General features: G+C 36.3%; 1 protein-coding gene across 1 annotated transcript in view; it reads left to right on the top strand.

The window, feature by feature from the left end:
• The first annotated feature begins 10,409 nt into the window (after positions 1-10,409).
• LOC136029947 (anti-sigma-I factor RsgI-like) overlaps positions 10,410-15,183 on the top strand; it is an 84,594-nt gene continuing 79,820 nt past the window's right edge. The window contains exon 1 of the mRNA XM_065708490.1: positions 10,410-10,664. The gene's annotated coding sequence lies outside the window, so the exon portion shown is untranslated. The remainder of the gene's footprint in view (positions 10,665-15,183) is intronic.

Genomic DNA, 15,183 nt, shown 5'->3' with positions numbered 1-15,183 from the left:
GCTATTACAACCCAGAATCTTTTAGTTTAGCTCACTAATCCCAATTCTATAGGCAATTTTAGTGCAAAACCATTTAGGTAGATTGAAGACATGGTTTCTTCCCCCTCTCAATCACAGACTTTAAGATCTCTTTGACCCACCTTCCATACTTTCCCTACACTAACTGGTATTGTCAACTTCATCCTCCGGGCCGTTCCTGAGATATTGTAAATAATTTGAAAAACGGTTGTACATAGCGCCTCTTCATTTATTCTGGCAAACCTGTTGTTTCAAGAGAAAATCTTTTCAGAGTTTCTGGGAATCTTGGTCTGGCAAACAGTTCCAAAGAGTTCCGAGCTGGTGAGACAAACGATACCAACTTTAGAGTAATTGAACCATCGACTATGTGGTGATACATACCAAAAGGTAGTCTAAGCAGATATTTAGATATCTTTAAACACAAAATTTCTTCAGAGAGTTTTGGTCCGACATCAATAGGGTTTCTTAAAGGCTGAGTTGTAATATAGGGCAAGGGAGGAAGCCAGATTTCACTTTCAATCACTTCTAGCCCTCAAAAGAGAAATAATACTTGTGAGAATTAGTGTCTGTGTATAGCTAGTCGATATAAAATATCGATATCGATATATCGCATACACTATCGATATCGATTATCAAAACGTAAGTATCGATATCGAAAACAATATTATTTTTTTTTTTTGTATTTACCGGTGATTATCCAGCAGAGAAAATTGTAAGATAAATGGACGAGAAGAAGAATAATGGATTCAATTCATTGAATCATCTATGCTGATACACAGTATGCACAGCTGTATCCAGAAGTTGGTAGAGGGTGTTCGCAAACTAAGTTTAGTAAAGGTGGACTCTCAAATGTTGCTGAGAGCCTCCGAAAGTGTTGGCTAGATAAGAATACCTTCTAGCCTTATAGGCTTTGTTCAGATCACACTCTTCACGATTGCCACATACTTCAATTCGCGTTGAAGAAATTATATATCCCTCCGGACAATTTTCTCCAAGTCCAGAGTTAAGTAGCAAAATACGTGGACTTGGCGTTACTGGAATCTGTATCAACAGATGCAAGTGTCATGACAGTCCCTCTGATTCAGACACTACAGAAAGAAGTCAGTTTATGGGGACTATATTCAGAAGATTATGTAGTCAATGCAAGGTGAGCTTCGTCAGAACCTGTATCTGTCACGGCCTTCCAGATTTCCAGTGGGGAGTCTTTAGTTACAGGAAAAAGTGATCCACTCAAGTCGTGGAAGTCTTGTAATACGGATTTCAGAAATACCTATAGATATTTGTCATAAAGTCAATGTCCATGTCCGCCACCAATGCCCTTTCAAAGAGTGGATTCCATGCCTGATCAGTTAATCATACAGCTCGTCGTAAAAAACTAAGTTACAAGCAGCTCGGTCAAATAGTCACGGAATTTCGATAAAAATTGGTACATCAATTGAATTGGCCTTAATGCTGACTTCAGGCATGTAATATTCATTAAGTCTCATGTACCAGTCAAAAGTCATGGGGGAATTTTCTGCAGTGGGGATTTTCTAAGAGGAGATTTTTCTATGGGGAGGGAAGTTACGGGGATGAGCTTTCAAAGGGAAACTGTACACAGAGGAATTCACTAGAATTCTAACACCAAATTCTTCTTAATTGACTTACTTATCTTTTGCCAATATGATTTTATGTGAGGATATATACCGTGGATATTGCTTAGGGGAAAATTTTTATAGGAGTTGAAATTGTCTAGGGGATTTTCCGCGGTGCAGGATTTTCCACTGGAGAGATTCTCTATGGGAAAATTTTACGCGGCAGAAACCTCCCATTGAGACATTGGGAAGGGAGTATTTCGAGGAAATATTTTCCACAGAGGTAGGACTTCTGGCATGATTTGAAAAATTATGAGAGATTAATAAAAAAATAAGTCTTTTTTCCAAATAAAAGTTGGCGCAAAAGAATTTCCCATGTAGAATTGTCCGGAAGAAATTTTCTGGGGGGGGGGGGGGTGGGTGGAATTGCGCAAAAGAAGGGGATCTTACTCGTGAGGCATTTTCCAAGGGATAATGTCCTTCGGGAGAGGGGAATGGAGTCTCCATGGAGACAGAAGGCGGATTTTCCGACATTATTTGAAAAATAATTAAATAGCTTAAAATTTCAGCTAAAAACAAGGGGCAACATCAAAATAAAAAAATGAAAAAAATTGATTTGTTATATGATCAGGGGTCCCTATCCTCAATACCTTGTATCGGAATCCATATATCAATAATCAAATATCAAATTAAAACTACCAATACATCTATATATCCTTTAATCAAATTATCGCCCAAAATTATTTGTGTAAGCATTTTAGACAAAGTTCTTGCCAATTTTATTTTCCGCTTCTACTGCATAAATATGGTGTTAAAACCAACGAAGAGCTCGTAGTTGCAGTAATTGCTGCAACTTACTAAAGAATTAACTACACAACATAGCAGTAGTGACGCCACAATGCATTTAAGCGTGCCCATAGGGGTATATAATTAGAGTTGCTAATTCTTCAAGCTGTTTTTACGCTCCTGAAGATTGGTAGAAGGGTGTCACCATCCACTGGTGGAAGAAGAAAGGCTCTTAAAGTGATTCTTCAAACTATTATAAAGTAACTCTACTGTCAGTCCCAGGAAAAGTTTTCTCAATGGTCCTGTTAGACCAATATGGAATTATAGTTTGTGGGATACGGTGACCAGACCAAGCTGTTTTTATATCGGATCATTCCACCACAGAGCAGGTTTTCAAAATTCGATAAGCCACAGAGTTCCGACAGAAGGCTTTTTTTGCCTTCGTTGACTTCTGTGCTGCTTTCACTCAGTGAACCAAGAAGCACCTTGGCAGATTCTAGAATCGACTAGCCTCCCCGCGTAATACTGTAGACTCTTCAAGGTTTTACACTATGGTACAGAAAGATGTGTTCAAGTCAGTAACCGGCGGAGCCCATTCTTTCAAATCACAACAGGGGTGTCCTAAGGGTGTGCAGTGGCCCTAGAGCTCTTTAATGTCATCATAGACCATGTTAGGACAAAGGCAACTTCACGTCACCCATTTCAACTAAAGTTCGGTGGTCGTATCATCGCAGATGCTGATTTTACTGACGACCTGATCATCCTAATGGACTATATGAACATTTGCTGGAAGCGCTGCAAATCTTAATAGAAGAGGCCGAAAGTGCAGGACTGCAGATAAACTGGAATAATACGAAAGTTATGGCCATAGACCTGTCTTATCCTACAGCCAATTCTCGAGTCAGCCTGGAAGGAACAACTACCCTTGAAATTGTCCAAATGTTCACGTACCTGGGATCCACAATTTCTTCAGATGGCTCGCTTCTCCCCGAGCTCCATGTAAGGCTATTCAAAGCATCTTCTGCTATCAGCAGGTTGAACCGTTACTTTGGCGAAAACCGAATAATATTCGTTCAACTACATTGCCAATTTTTAAGCCCTCGTCGGTTCCGGGATGGTTTATGGAGCTGAGACTTAGCAAGCATCAGCTGCAATCCTGAAGACTATTGACTGGTTCCGGTTGAAGGGCATGATAAGGATAGAAGATCTACGGTGGTTTAATTTTGTAAGTAACAAGAAGCTTCTGCATCTCACTAAGCAGTCCCGGTTTTGTGCACAAGTAGCCGAGCGGACCTTATGTTTTGGACATCTATTTTTAATGCCACCAAATACACCTTCAAAGATGATCTTCGACTGTGATCCTGTCAAAGCTGGTCGGAAGTGATCCTGCCGCCGACCATTGAAACGATGGTCCGATAGCATATCCGACTTTTTAGCGATTATAATAATCAGACCGATTGAAGCACAAACCTGTTCATTGGACTGAAGTGGATGTAAGAGACATATGTCACTCTTTGCGCCAAGCAGTGCCCAGCAGGAGGCTTATGTTCAGTATCAAGAAGTGGGACGGCTAATAAATCAAACAGTTTGTGTTAACGAACTGTAGTAAGGAGCGACCCGGCTCAATAGTAACCAAAACTCTAAAAATGGAATTTCGATGCCAATAGCTACATCAAAAGAATCACATTTCAATGCTGATTTTAAATATATAAGTTTCATCAAGTTTAGTCTTACCCATCAAAAGTTACGAGCCTGAGAAAATTTGCGTTATTTTTATCTTACTGTAGAAGTTTCAAGCTCCTATCTATCAAAAAGGTTGAATTTTGTATTTTTGCCAGAAGGCATATCACGGATGCGTGTTTTTCTGTTTGTTTTTTTGTTTGTTTTTTTTCCCATGGGTAATCGTATCGTATCGACCCAGTTGTCCCAAAATGTCGCGAGAGGGCTCATTTTAACGGAAATGAGAAGTTCTAGTTCCCTTTTTAAGTGACCAAAAAAATTGGAGGGCACCTACACCCCTCCCAAGCTAATTATTATCCCAAAGTCAACGGATCAAAATTCTGAGATAGCCATTTCATTCAGTGTAGTCGAATAACCTTATAACTATGTCTTTGGGGACGATTTACTCTCCCACAGTCCCCGTGGGAGGGGCTACAAGTTAAAACTTTGACCAGTGCTTACACATAGTAATGGTTATTGGGAAGTGTACATGCGTTTTCAGGAGGATTTTTTGGTTGGGGGTAGGGGTTGAGAAGAGGGGGACTCTTCTCGATGGGTACTTTCCATCGAGGAATTTGTCATGGGGGAAGAAAATTTCCATGAAGGGAGCGCGGGATTTACTAGCATTATTTTGAAAAAAAACAATGAAAAAATAAACATGAAAAAGTTTTTTCAGCTGGAAGTAAGGAGCAGCATTAAAACTTAAAACGAACAGAAATTATTACCCATATGAGGGGCTCACCTCCTCATAATACCTCGCTCTTTACGCTAAAGTATTTTTAGTAATTTCAACTATTATTCTACGGCTTTTGTGATTCAGGGGTCATTCTTAATGAATTGGGAAAAAATTTAAGCTTAAGTGTAAAGAGTGAGGTACTGACGAGGGGGTGATCCTCCTCATATATGTAATAAAAACATGAGAATACAAAAGTTCTTTACGTAAGCTAATTTATAAGTTACGTCTATCTTTTACCAATAAAAAGATTCGTAAAAAATTAAAAGTTCTAGTTGCCGTTTTAATTAACCAAAAAATCGGAGGGCAATTAGAAAATGATTTTTCTAAAAATCATTCAATCAAAATTATGAGAAAGCCATTTAGCCAAAAGAAATAAATATACAAATTTCGTTTTAATTATTCCTCTGCGGAGAGCCAAAATCAAACCATGCATTGATTCAAAAACGTTCAGAAATAAAATAAAAAAAAGTTTTTTTTAGCTGAAAGTAAGGAGCGACATTAAAACTTAATACGAACAGAATTTACTTCGTATATGAAAGGGGTTGCTTCCTCATCAACGCCCCGCTCTTTACGCTAAAGTTTTTTACTGTTTTGAAAAGAAGAGTTGAGAGAAAGAGTCAAACTTTAGCGTAAAGACCGGGGCGTTGATGAGGAAGCAGCCCCTTTCATATACGAAGTAATTTCTGTTCGTATTAAGTTTTAATGTCACTCCTTACTTTCATCAACTGCTTCCTCATCAACGCCCCGCTCTTTACGCTAAAGTTTTTTACTGTTTTAAAAAGAAGAGTTGAGAGAAAGATTCAAACTTTAGCGTACAGAGCGGGGCGTTGATGAGGAAGCAGTCCCTTTCATATACGAAGTATTTTCTGTTCATTTTAAGTTATAATGTCGCTCCTTACTTTCAGTTAAAAAAAAACATGTTTTTTTTTATTTAATTTCTGAACGTTTTTGAATCAATTGAATCCTTACTTTCAGTTACAAAAACTTGTTTTTTTTTTATTTAATTCAATACAGAAGCAAATATACCCTAACTCTCATTGATCCTAAAAATAAACCTAGAATGAGTCTTAGTAAATTAAGGGGGGGGGGTTACATTAAATATCTAATTCTTCTTGATTTACAGTAATATTTCTGGCCGACGCCTTTATCATGAAAGTAAAAATTACGTTAAACCTAAAAACAAAGAAATTTTTTTGTATAGGAGGGGGTTTCCTCCTTTTTACCCCTCCCCCTACCTAGTGGTCAAAGTAACTTCAAAGGACTGCCGTTCAATCAGAAATTGAGAGTTGCTGAGCCCTTTTTAATTGGCAAAGTGATTGTAAATAATGACGTAGACCACACTGCCTTTCCATAATACAACCACAGAAGAGGGAATAATGAGGACTTCTTTCCCAAGATAGTGAACTAACAAAACCTATTTGAATATTTCGGCCCTATATCTAAGGGCCGTCTTCAGCAAAAAAGTAGTAAATAATAAAATACTTACAATAAAAGCTCTCGGCTAAAAATCCATTTCCTTTAAATAGCCTTGGTATCATTACTTCTTAACGAAACGTTCAGCCAAGACTGTGTGATAAAAGCTAACATTGTACAAGCTAAAAAGGTTCATTCATTGAACTAACTGTATTTATTAAAAATTGGAATAATTTCTTATTGCGATATTTGCCTTCTCTGCAGCTAATCTTGTAGTTCTTTTGGGATTGGGCTTGTTTTTTTGGATTGGCTTTTGGACGTTTCATGGACGACGTAATTTCAGTTTGGAATTATGGTGAAAGTGAACTTAAAAGTTTTCTAGAACATTTAGATACTTACGATAGAAACCTGCAATTCACTCTAGAGACCGAAACAGGTGAAAAAATACCTTTTTTAGATCTATCGATAATACGCAGTTAGAATAAACTTTATTTTACGGTTTACAGAAAACCTACGCATAAAAATAGATACCTTCACTTCAAATCTAACCATCTTCCACCGGTTAAAAGAGGTGTGGTAATATTTCTTGTGGATAGAGCACTTAATATCTGTTCAGAGCCGTATATTAAAAAAGAATTAAATTTTATTACAGACATACTTTTTGGCAACGGGTACCTACTTTCTCTCATAAATACTGTTATCAAACAGTTCGTGGTAACGAACTGTAGTAAGGAGCGACCCCAATAGTAACTGAAAGTCTAAAAAGTGGAATTTCGATACCAATAGTTACATCTAAAGATTTAAATTTTAATGCTGATTTTAAATATATAAGTTTCATCAAGATCAGTTATACCCATCAAAAGTTACGAGCCTGAGAAAATTTGCCTCATTTTAGAAAATAGGGGAAACACCCCCTAAAAGTCATACAATATCAACAAAAATCACACCATCAGATTCAGCGTATCAAACAACCTTATTGTAGAAGTTTCAAGCTCCTATCTACAAAAATGTGTTTTTTTTGTTTGTTTTTTCCAGGGGTGATCGTATCGACTGAGTGGTCCTAGAATGTCACAAGAAGGCTCATTCTATCGGAAGTTAAAAGTTCTAGTGCCCTTTTTAAGTGATTAAAAATTGGAGGGCATCTAGACCCCCTCCCACGCTCATTTTTTCCCAAAAGTCTCCAGATCAAAATTCTGAGATAGCCATTTTATTCACAATAGTCAAAAAACCTAATAACTATGTCTTTATGGACGACTTACTCCCCCGCAGTCCAAGTGGGAGGGGCTGCAAGTTACAAAGTTTGACCTGTGTTTACATATAGTAATGGTTACTGAGAAGTGTACAGGCGTTTTCAGGGGGATTTTTTTGGATTAAGGTGGAGAGTTGAAGGGGGGGGAGGGTTACGAGGGAGGATATTTCCATGGAGAAAATTCTCATGGAGGATGAGAATTTTAATGAAGATCTTCCGATTAATTGCAATTAATCAATATGCAAATTTCGTTTTAATTATCTATATGCGGAGAGCCAAGATCAAACCATGCATTAATTAAAAACCGCCCAGAAATTAAATAAAAAAAACAAGTTTTTAAATTAAAGTAAGGAGTAACATTAAAAATTAAAACGAACAGAAATTACTCCATATACAAAAGGGGCTTTTCCTCCTCAACGCCCCGCTCTTTACGCTAAAGTTTCTTACTGTTTTAAAAATACGACTTTAGAGAAAGAGTCAAACTTTAGCGTAAAGAGCGGGGCGGTGAGGAGGAAAAGCCTCTTTCGTCTACGGAGTAATTTATGTTCTTTTTAAGTTTTAATTTTGCTCCTCGCTTTCATTTAAAAAACTTTTTTTTTATTTAATCACTCAAAGATTAAAGATGTAGTCTTCTAAAGCCTTAAATGCCACACCAGAAAACGATTCGATTAAACCCACAAGCACGATTTATTTACCTTATATTCCGAAAATTACTTCAAAACTGAAAAAAGTTTGTTTAAAAAAACATTTTACGTGTTACAAGATTAGCTGCAGAGAAGGCAAATATCGCAATAAGAAATTATTCCAATTTTTAATAAATACAGTTAGTTCAATGAATGAACCTTTTTAGCTTGTAAAATGTCAGCTTTTATCACACAGTCATGGCTGAACTTTTCGTTAAGAAGTAATGATGCTAAGGTTATTTAAAGAAAATGGATTTTTAGCCGAGAGCTTTTATTGTAAGTGTTTTATTGTTTATTATTTTCTTTGCTGAAGACGGCCCTTATATATAGGGTCGAAATATTCAAATAGGTTTTGTTGGCTCACTGTCTTGGGATAGAAGTCCTCATTATTCTCTCTTCTGTGGTTGAAAAGTGATTGTAGAACCACATGCCTCCTCCTAGAATTTTTTTTGGGAAATTGAGAGTTCTAGTGGGTTCTTTAAAGTTAAAGGTTATAGGAGAGCAACCAATTCCCATTCTAAAGCCTTATATCTTGTGCTTTTGTAGCCCCTTAAGATATCTGAACAACGTTCTGATGTACCTATCTTGTTTAGAACAGCTGAAAATATAAGTAAATTTGCATTTATGGATAACAAAAACCCCGTCCTTCCTCAAATAGGAGCCGTAAGACTTACGACCTGTCAGTTTGGATTTTTAAAAATGAAAAGAAAGTATATTTGATATTTGGATTCCCGCTGCTTATCCTTTTGTAGGGGGAGGAAGGCAGATACATCAAAGAGTGTAATTTAAAGAAAAAACAGCCTAACTCTCACTGAACCTCCAGATAAATAAAGAGTGAGTTCAAGAGAAATGGGAAGAGGGAAGTAGAAATTGATATATAATTCTTTTTGATTGACGATAATATTTCTTTTCTACTCCTTAATTATGAAACTAAAAAGTAACGTTGAATCCTAAGACGAGCATACTTTTTTTTACGAAGTTAGGAGGACTTCCCCCTCCACATCCAAACCCCTAGTTATGGTCATAGAATATTTGGAGCATGGTCATTTGTTCAGAAATGAAGATTTTTAGTGTTTTTTCCAAAAGCCAAAAGGGATTGTAGATTCACAAGCACTGGTCCTTGAACTCTTTTTTTGGAAATGGTGACTTCTATTCCCTTTTTAAAGTAAAAGGTAATTGAAGAGCAGCAAGCCCCCATCTTAGACAAAGGCAGATATAGGAATGGGTACAGGGTGCCCCTGCCCCCTAACGTAGTGGCGGATTTAGGCCTGGATTATATTAGCAAAACGACGGCAAAGGACTTGATGGAATTTTGCGTTAAATAAATGTTAAGTACTATAAGAACAAGAATCTATGAGGATGTACTTTACAGGACGATAATTGACGAAACCACGGATGCATTAAATACTTCAAAACTTAGTTTTTTCGGCACTTTTCAATTTTACTTTCTGCACTTAATTTTTTTCAAATAATATAATAATAATACGCCTTTTCTTATATGTAATCACACGTCAACCAGTCCCTTAAAAAAAAATGGTGTTTCATTGGTTTTTGCATATTCAGCCACATATTACCCATATTACCAGCTACATTTAAAATTTAGTATAGAATCTTACATGATAAACCTGCACAAAAGAGGAAAAGTACTACTGTTATCAATTCAGAGTGGCCCAAAGTTGCACTAGGTCAACATGTGGAAGCTGAAAATTGATTTTTTTGGCTATATTTGCCTCAAAATTCGACACGAAAGGCCTACCCCGTCTATACGAAAGGCCTTGCGGCTGACAGTTTTGTACCCTTGACTGTGACTTCTTATGACAGGAGTATTATAGAGTACTTCGTAGACCATCCCAAAATGAACTATGTGGGTATAACTGAACATGAACCAAACATTACAGGTGAAAGCTTAGACAAGTCTGTGCTCAAGCTAATGAAAGACATTGAATTAGTCGTTGATAATTTTATTGGCATAAGCTGCGTTAGATAAAGTGTCGACATTTTTAGAATGCAAGGGGCAGTATCAGAGATCCAAAAAGTTGCTAAAAGAAACAGCCTCCGTGGATGCAAAAGTCATGCTGTTAACCAATCGATTTCCAAGTGCAATAAAAACCAATATGTCAAGAATGCTGTAGATGGCGTTAAAGAAGCTGCAAGTTTTTCTTAGTGCATCAGCAAAATTATCCATCAGCATTTTATCCTTAAAAATGTTTAGGTCACCATATGCAAAGTTGGGTTGGACGTTACGAAAGAATGCTGTAATTCAGATATGATATGCCTAAGATAATTGAAGCACTTAGAATTGTGTCTTCATGGCTTGACAGTTGTTCATTGACAAAAGCAAACTGCTAGCTGTACTCAATTTTAACCTGCGACTTTATTATCACTGTTTACTGTTGGAGTGACATAAGTGACTCTCAACTCTTACAGTAAGCAGACTACTTCAGACTGACATATTAGATTTATTTTTCAGCCACGGATTTGTTCTGGTGAGTTGACATTTTTATAGATTTTGACTAATACTGAAAGATAATTTACGTCATAATCTTTTTCTTTATTTTACATTTTAAATTAAAATGAAAGTTGCAATTTACTGCAACTATTAATTAGTTGTATTAGTTAGTTAATTATTAGTTAACATGCTAGGTTCTGGTAGAGGAAAATAAAGCTTTTTTGTGTTATCTTTTTTTCCTTATTTTAGAGTATAAATTAAAAGGAAATTTACAATTTATTATATCTATTAATTAGTTGCATTAGCTAGTGGATAGTTAGTTAACATACTGGGTTCTGGCAGAAGACAACAGAGTTTCTGTGTGTTATCTTTCTTCTTTATTTTGCAGTCTAAATTAAAAGGAAATTTTCAATCTACTGTAACTATTCGGAAGTTGAATTAGTTCGTTCATTATTGAACTAACTAATTCAACATGCTAGGTTTTGGTAGAGGACAATAGAGATTTTTTGTGTTAACTTTTTTCTTTGTTTTAGGGTATAATTTAAAAGGAAAGTTGCAATTCCTAAGGCCTTGATTAAGTGAGCTGATGGAACTCGAAAATCCCATGTTCAAATCGAAAATTTATATTTAAAAAGTACTCAAGTATTCATTGGCGGAAAGATACCGCTTTTAATATCAGGCCGTAGCTTCTTGAAGATGCTACAAGTTTTTGCTAGGATTTTGCTCTATTTCCTCTAATTGCTTAGAAATCTTAGAAAATGTCTCGCTCTTTTTCACAAGTGTACTCTATGAAGGATATTGTCTTTATAACAAAATCGGTACTATCATGAGCAGAAGACAATAACCTGTAAGATGATTGCAACCATTTTTCTATGTATTTTCCTGTTTTCTAACAGTCCTATAGAATGTTTCATCTAGCTAAAATTTTTGCAAGTTGGATGCCAGAAAGAATCGTTTCAGGTCGCCGATAGCACCCCTAGAGACTAGATTGACAATCTCGTAGAATTTACCTCAGCTGCTTGTTAATAGATTAAATAAAAAAAAAACAAGTTTTTTTTTAGCTGAAAGTAAGGAGCGACATTAAAACTTAAAACGAACAGAAATTACTTTGTATATGAAAGGGGCTGCTCCCTTATCAACGCCCCGCTCTTTACGCTAAAGTTTGACTCTTTCTCTCAACTCTGCTTTTTAAAACAAGTAAAAAAACTTTAGCGTAAAGAGCGGGGCGTTGATGAGGAAGCAGCCACTTTCATATACGAAGTAATTTTTGTTCGTTTTAAGTTTTAATGTCGCTCCTTACTTTCAGCTAAAAAACTTGTTCTTTTAATTTAATTTCTGAACGTTTTTGAATCAATGCATGTTTTGATTTTGGCTCTCCGCAGAGGAATAATTAACACGAAATTTTCAAGTTTTTTTTTTGGCTAAATGGCTTTCTCATTGTTTGGACCGAATGATTTTGAGAAAAAAAGGAACGGTGGAGGAAGCCTAGTTGCCCTGCGATTTTTGGTTACTTAAAAAGGCAACTAGAACTTTTAATTTTTTACGAATGTTTTTATTAGTAAAAGATAAACGTAACTTATAAATTAGCTTACGTAACGAACTTTTGCAATTTCATGTTTTTATTACATATATGAGGGGTTCACCCCATCGTCAGTACCTCGCTCTTTACACTAAAGATTAGATTTTGTCCCAATTCATTAAGAATGACCCCTGAACCACAAAAGCCGTAGAATAAATAGTTGAAATCGCTAAAAATACTTTGGCGTAAAGAGCGAGGTATTAGAAGGAGGTGAACCTCTGATATACGCAATAATTTCTGTTCATTTTAAGTTTTAATGCTGCTCCTTACTTCCAGTTGAAAAAACTTTTCATATTTATTTTTTCATTGTTTTTTTAAATAATGCTAGAAAATCCTGCGCTCCCTTCATGGAAATCTTCTTCCCCCTGACAAATTCCTCGATGGAAAGTTCCCCCAACATGTCCCCCTCTTGTCAACCCCTCCCCCAACCAAAAAGTCCCCCTGAAAACGTCTGTACACTTCCCAATAAGCATTACTATATGTAAGCACTGGTCAAAGTTTGTAACTTGTAGCCCCTCCCACGGGGACTTTGGGGGAGTAAGTCGCCCCCGAAGACATAGTTATAAGGTTTTTCGACTACGCTGATTAAAATGGATATCTCATAATTTTGATCAGTTGACTTTGGGAAAATAATTAGCGTTGGAGGCGGCCTAGATGCCCTCCAATTTTTTTTGGTCACTTAAAAAGGGCACTAGAACCTTTCATTTCCGTTAGAATGAGCCCTCTCGCAAGATTCTAGGACCACTGGGTCGATACGATCACCCCTGGGAAAAAAAACAAACAAATAAACACGCATCCGTGATCTGCCTTCTGACAATAAATACAAAATTCCACATTTTGTAGATAGGAGCTTGAAACTTCTGTAGGGTTCTCTGATACTGATGGTGTGATTCTATTTCGAATAATCTGATAATCTGATTTCGTTAAGATTTATGACTTTTAGGGGGTGTTTCCCCCTAAAATAAAATCAGATCGATAATCTGATTTCGTTAAGATTCTATGACTTTTAGGGGGTGTTTCCCCCTTTTTCTAAAATAGGGCAAATTTTCTCAGGCTCGTAACTTTTGATGGATAAGACTAAACTTCATGAAACTTATATATTTAAAATTAGCATTAAAATGCGATTCTTTTGATGTAGCTATTCGTATCAAAATTCCATTTTTTAGAGTTTTGGTTACTATTGAGCCGTGTCGCTCCTTCCTACAGTTCGTTACCACGAACTGTTTGATTGTGAAATTTTCACAAATTATTTCAATGCAAGGAAGAAACCTAAAAGCGAAAAATAGTCAGGAGCTTTCAGTAAAATTATGCACACAAAGCCGAAATCATGGGGAAAATTAAATCAAAGCGAGGTATACATCTTAAAAGTACTACCACACATAGCCAGCGCCATTGTAAAAAGTATTTAGAGCTGGGTCGATGCAAATGTCGAAAATATCTAATAATGCGGTACGCAGAAGAAGTAGACAAGTCAAGAGATTTAGGTCAAACGACAAACCTTGCGGCGGAGCAGAACCCTGTAGCTTCTTCCCCCTTGCCCTACCGGACCATGACTGGTGGTAGAAACTTTGATTGCGACGAATTGAAGGATTGCCGACGGAATTTTGATCCTGCATTTTTCATGCGCGATCTGGAGACTAAGGTTTTGTAGCACAGGTGGGCTGCTATTTTACGCTCTATTTATTAAGCCGAATTCTTAGGCGTTTTCAGTTAAAATATTTTTAAAAATCCGTGAAAAATTTTTCTTCTGAGTCTTGAAAAACTTTTCAAAGATTAAAAATTTTTCAAACAAAGAAAAAATCCATAATTTATGGGCTTTGATGTGACCCCAGTATAGTAGCCAATCTGGAAATTACGGTGGCAAAAGGAAAGTATTAGGCCGCACACAAAAATGAAAAGTTAAATCCATGTCGAGAGTACAACAACAAACGGAGAAATAAATTGAAAGTCCTTGCTTGAATCCTGGCTCGGCGATGACGGAATAGTTCATTTCCCTTTATCAGTATTAACGCAATAATTTATATGTAACCGGAGACAACATTTAAGTAAGCGCACAGAACCCATCTCTAGCGATCGCTGAAAAAGATTATTTGATACATTTAAAAAGATAAAAATAATAATTTGTCAGCGCGACAATCTTCGAGGTTTTTTTTTAATTTTAACAAAATGGCAGGCTCGTCATTCCAACTTCCCACTGCTGCAATTCACATTGCTTATACCTTCGCAAAAATTTGTGCATCCGGTAAATTTCTTCAAAAATGTACTTTAAAAAACAACAATATTTGAATTAAGGATTTTTCTTCTGTTGAATGCGTCTTTTCCCCTTGGAGGAGTGAGTTATGGATTCTGTTAAAAATATTTTACAGTTATTCTCAAATTTGACCCCAGAGCCTGGAACGGGGGGGGGGGGGGAGACTACTGACCCTCTTCCTTAATTTTCGGATCTTAATGCACTTGATAGTGAAGGAAGCTATGCTATCGGTAAAACATTGTAGTGAGTAAGGTCATGGATAAGCATAATTTTCTAGCTGTAATTATTTTAGAAAACTGAATCAATTATGCCTTAGACAATGCAGCATGTTGTGTTTGGATACAAATATTCTAGCCAAAAAGGGATGAGAGGCAGAGATTTTTTTTATATAGAAATGCTAAGATAAACTTTCTAGGTCAAATAAATCGAGACCAAGAGACTGTATTTGCAGGAAAGATAAGAAGTTTATTGTTTGATATACCATAACATGTACTTAATAAGCAGAAGGAAGTAGATTTACTGCCTATTTAGAATAAAAACGATGTAGAAAAACAATAGTGAAAAATAATACAGGGAATAAAAAATTGTGTGTTTTTTGTGGGTACCGTATTATAAAGGTAGTAGTTACAGCGGTATGGATTATAATGGTCGATTGTTACAAAATAAAAATAATAAAGGACATCAAAGATTATAATTTATTTATGTGTATATAACGCCAAATAACGG

This window comes from Artemia franciscana, chromosome 8 (assembly GCF_032884065.1).
Source record: "Artemia franciscana chromosome 8, ASM3288406v1, whole genome shotgun sequence".
In the NCBI taxonomy this organism is placed as follows: Eukaryota; Metazoa; Arthropoda; class Branchiopoda; order Anostraca; family Artemiidae; genus Artemia; species Artemia franciscana.
Note: the sequence above shows the minus strand (reverse complement) of the source record. Positions and strands in the feature narration are given on the sequence as shown.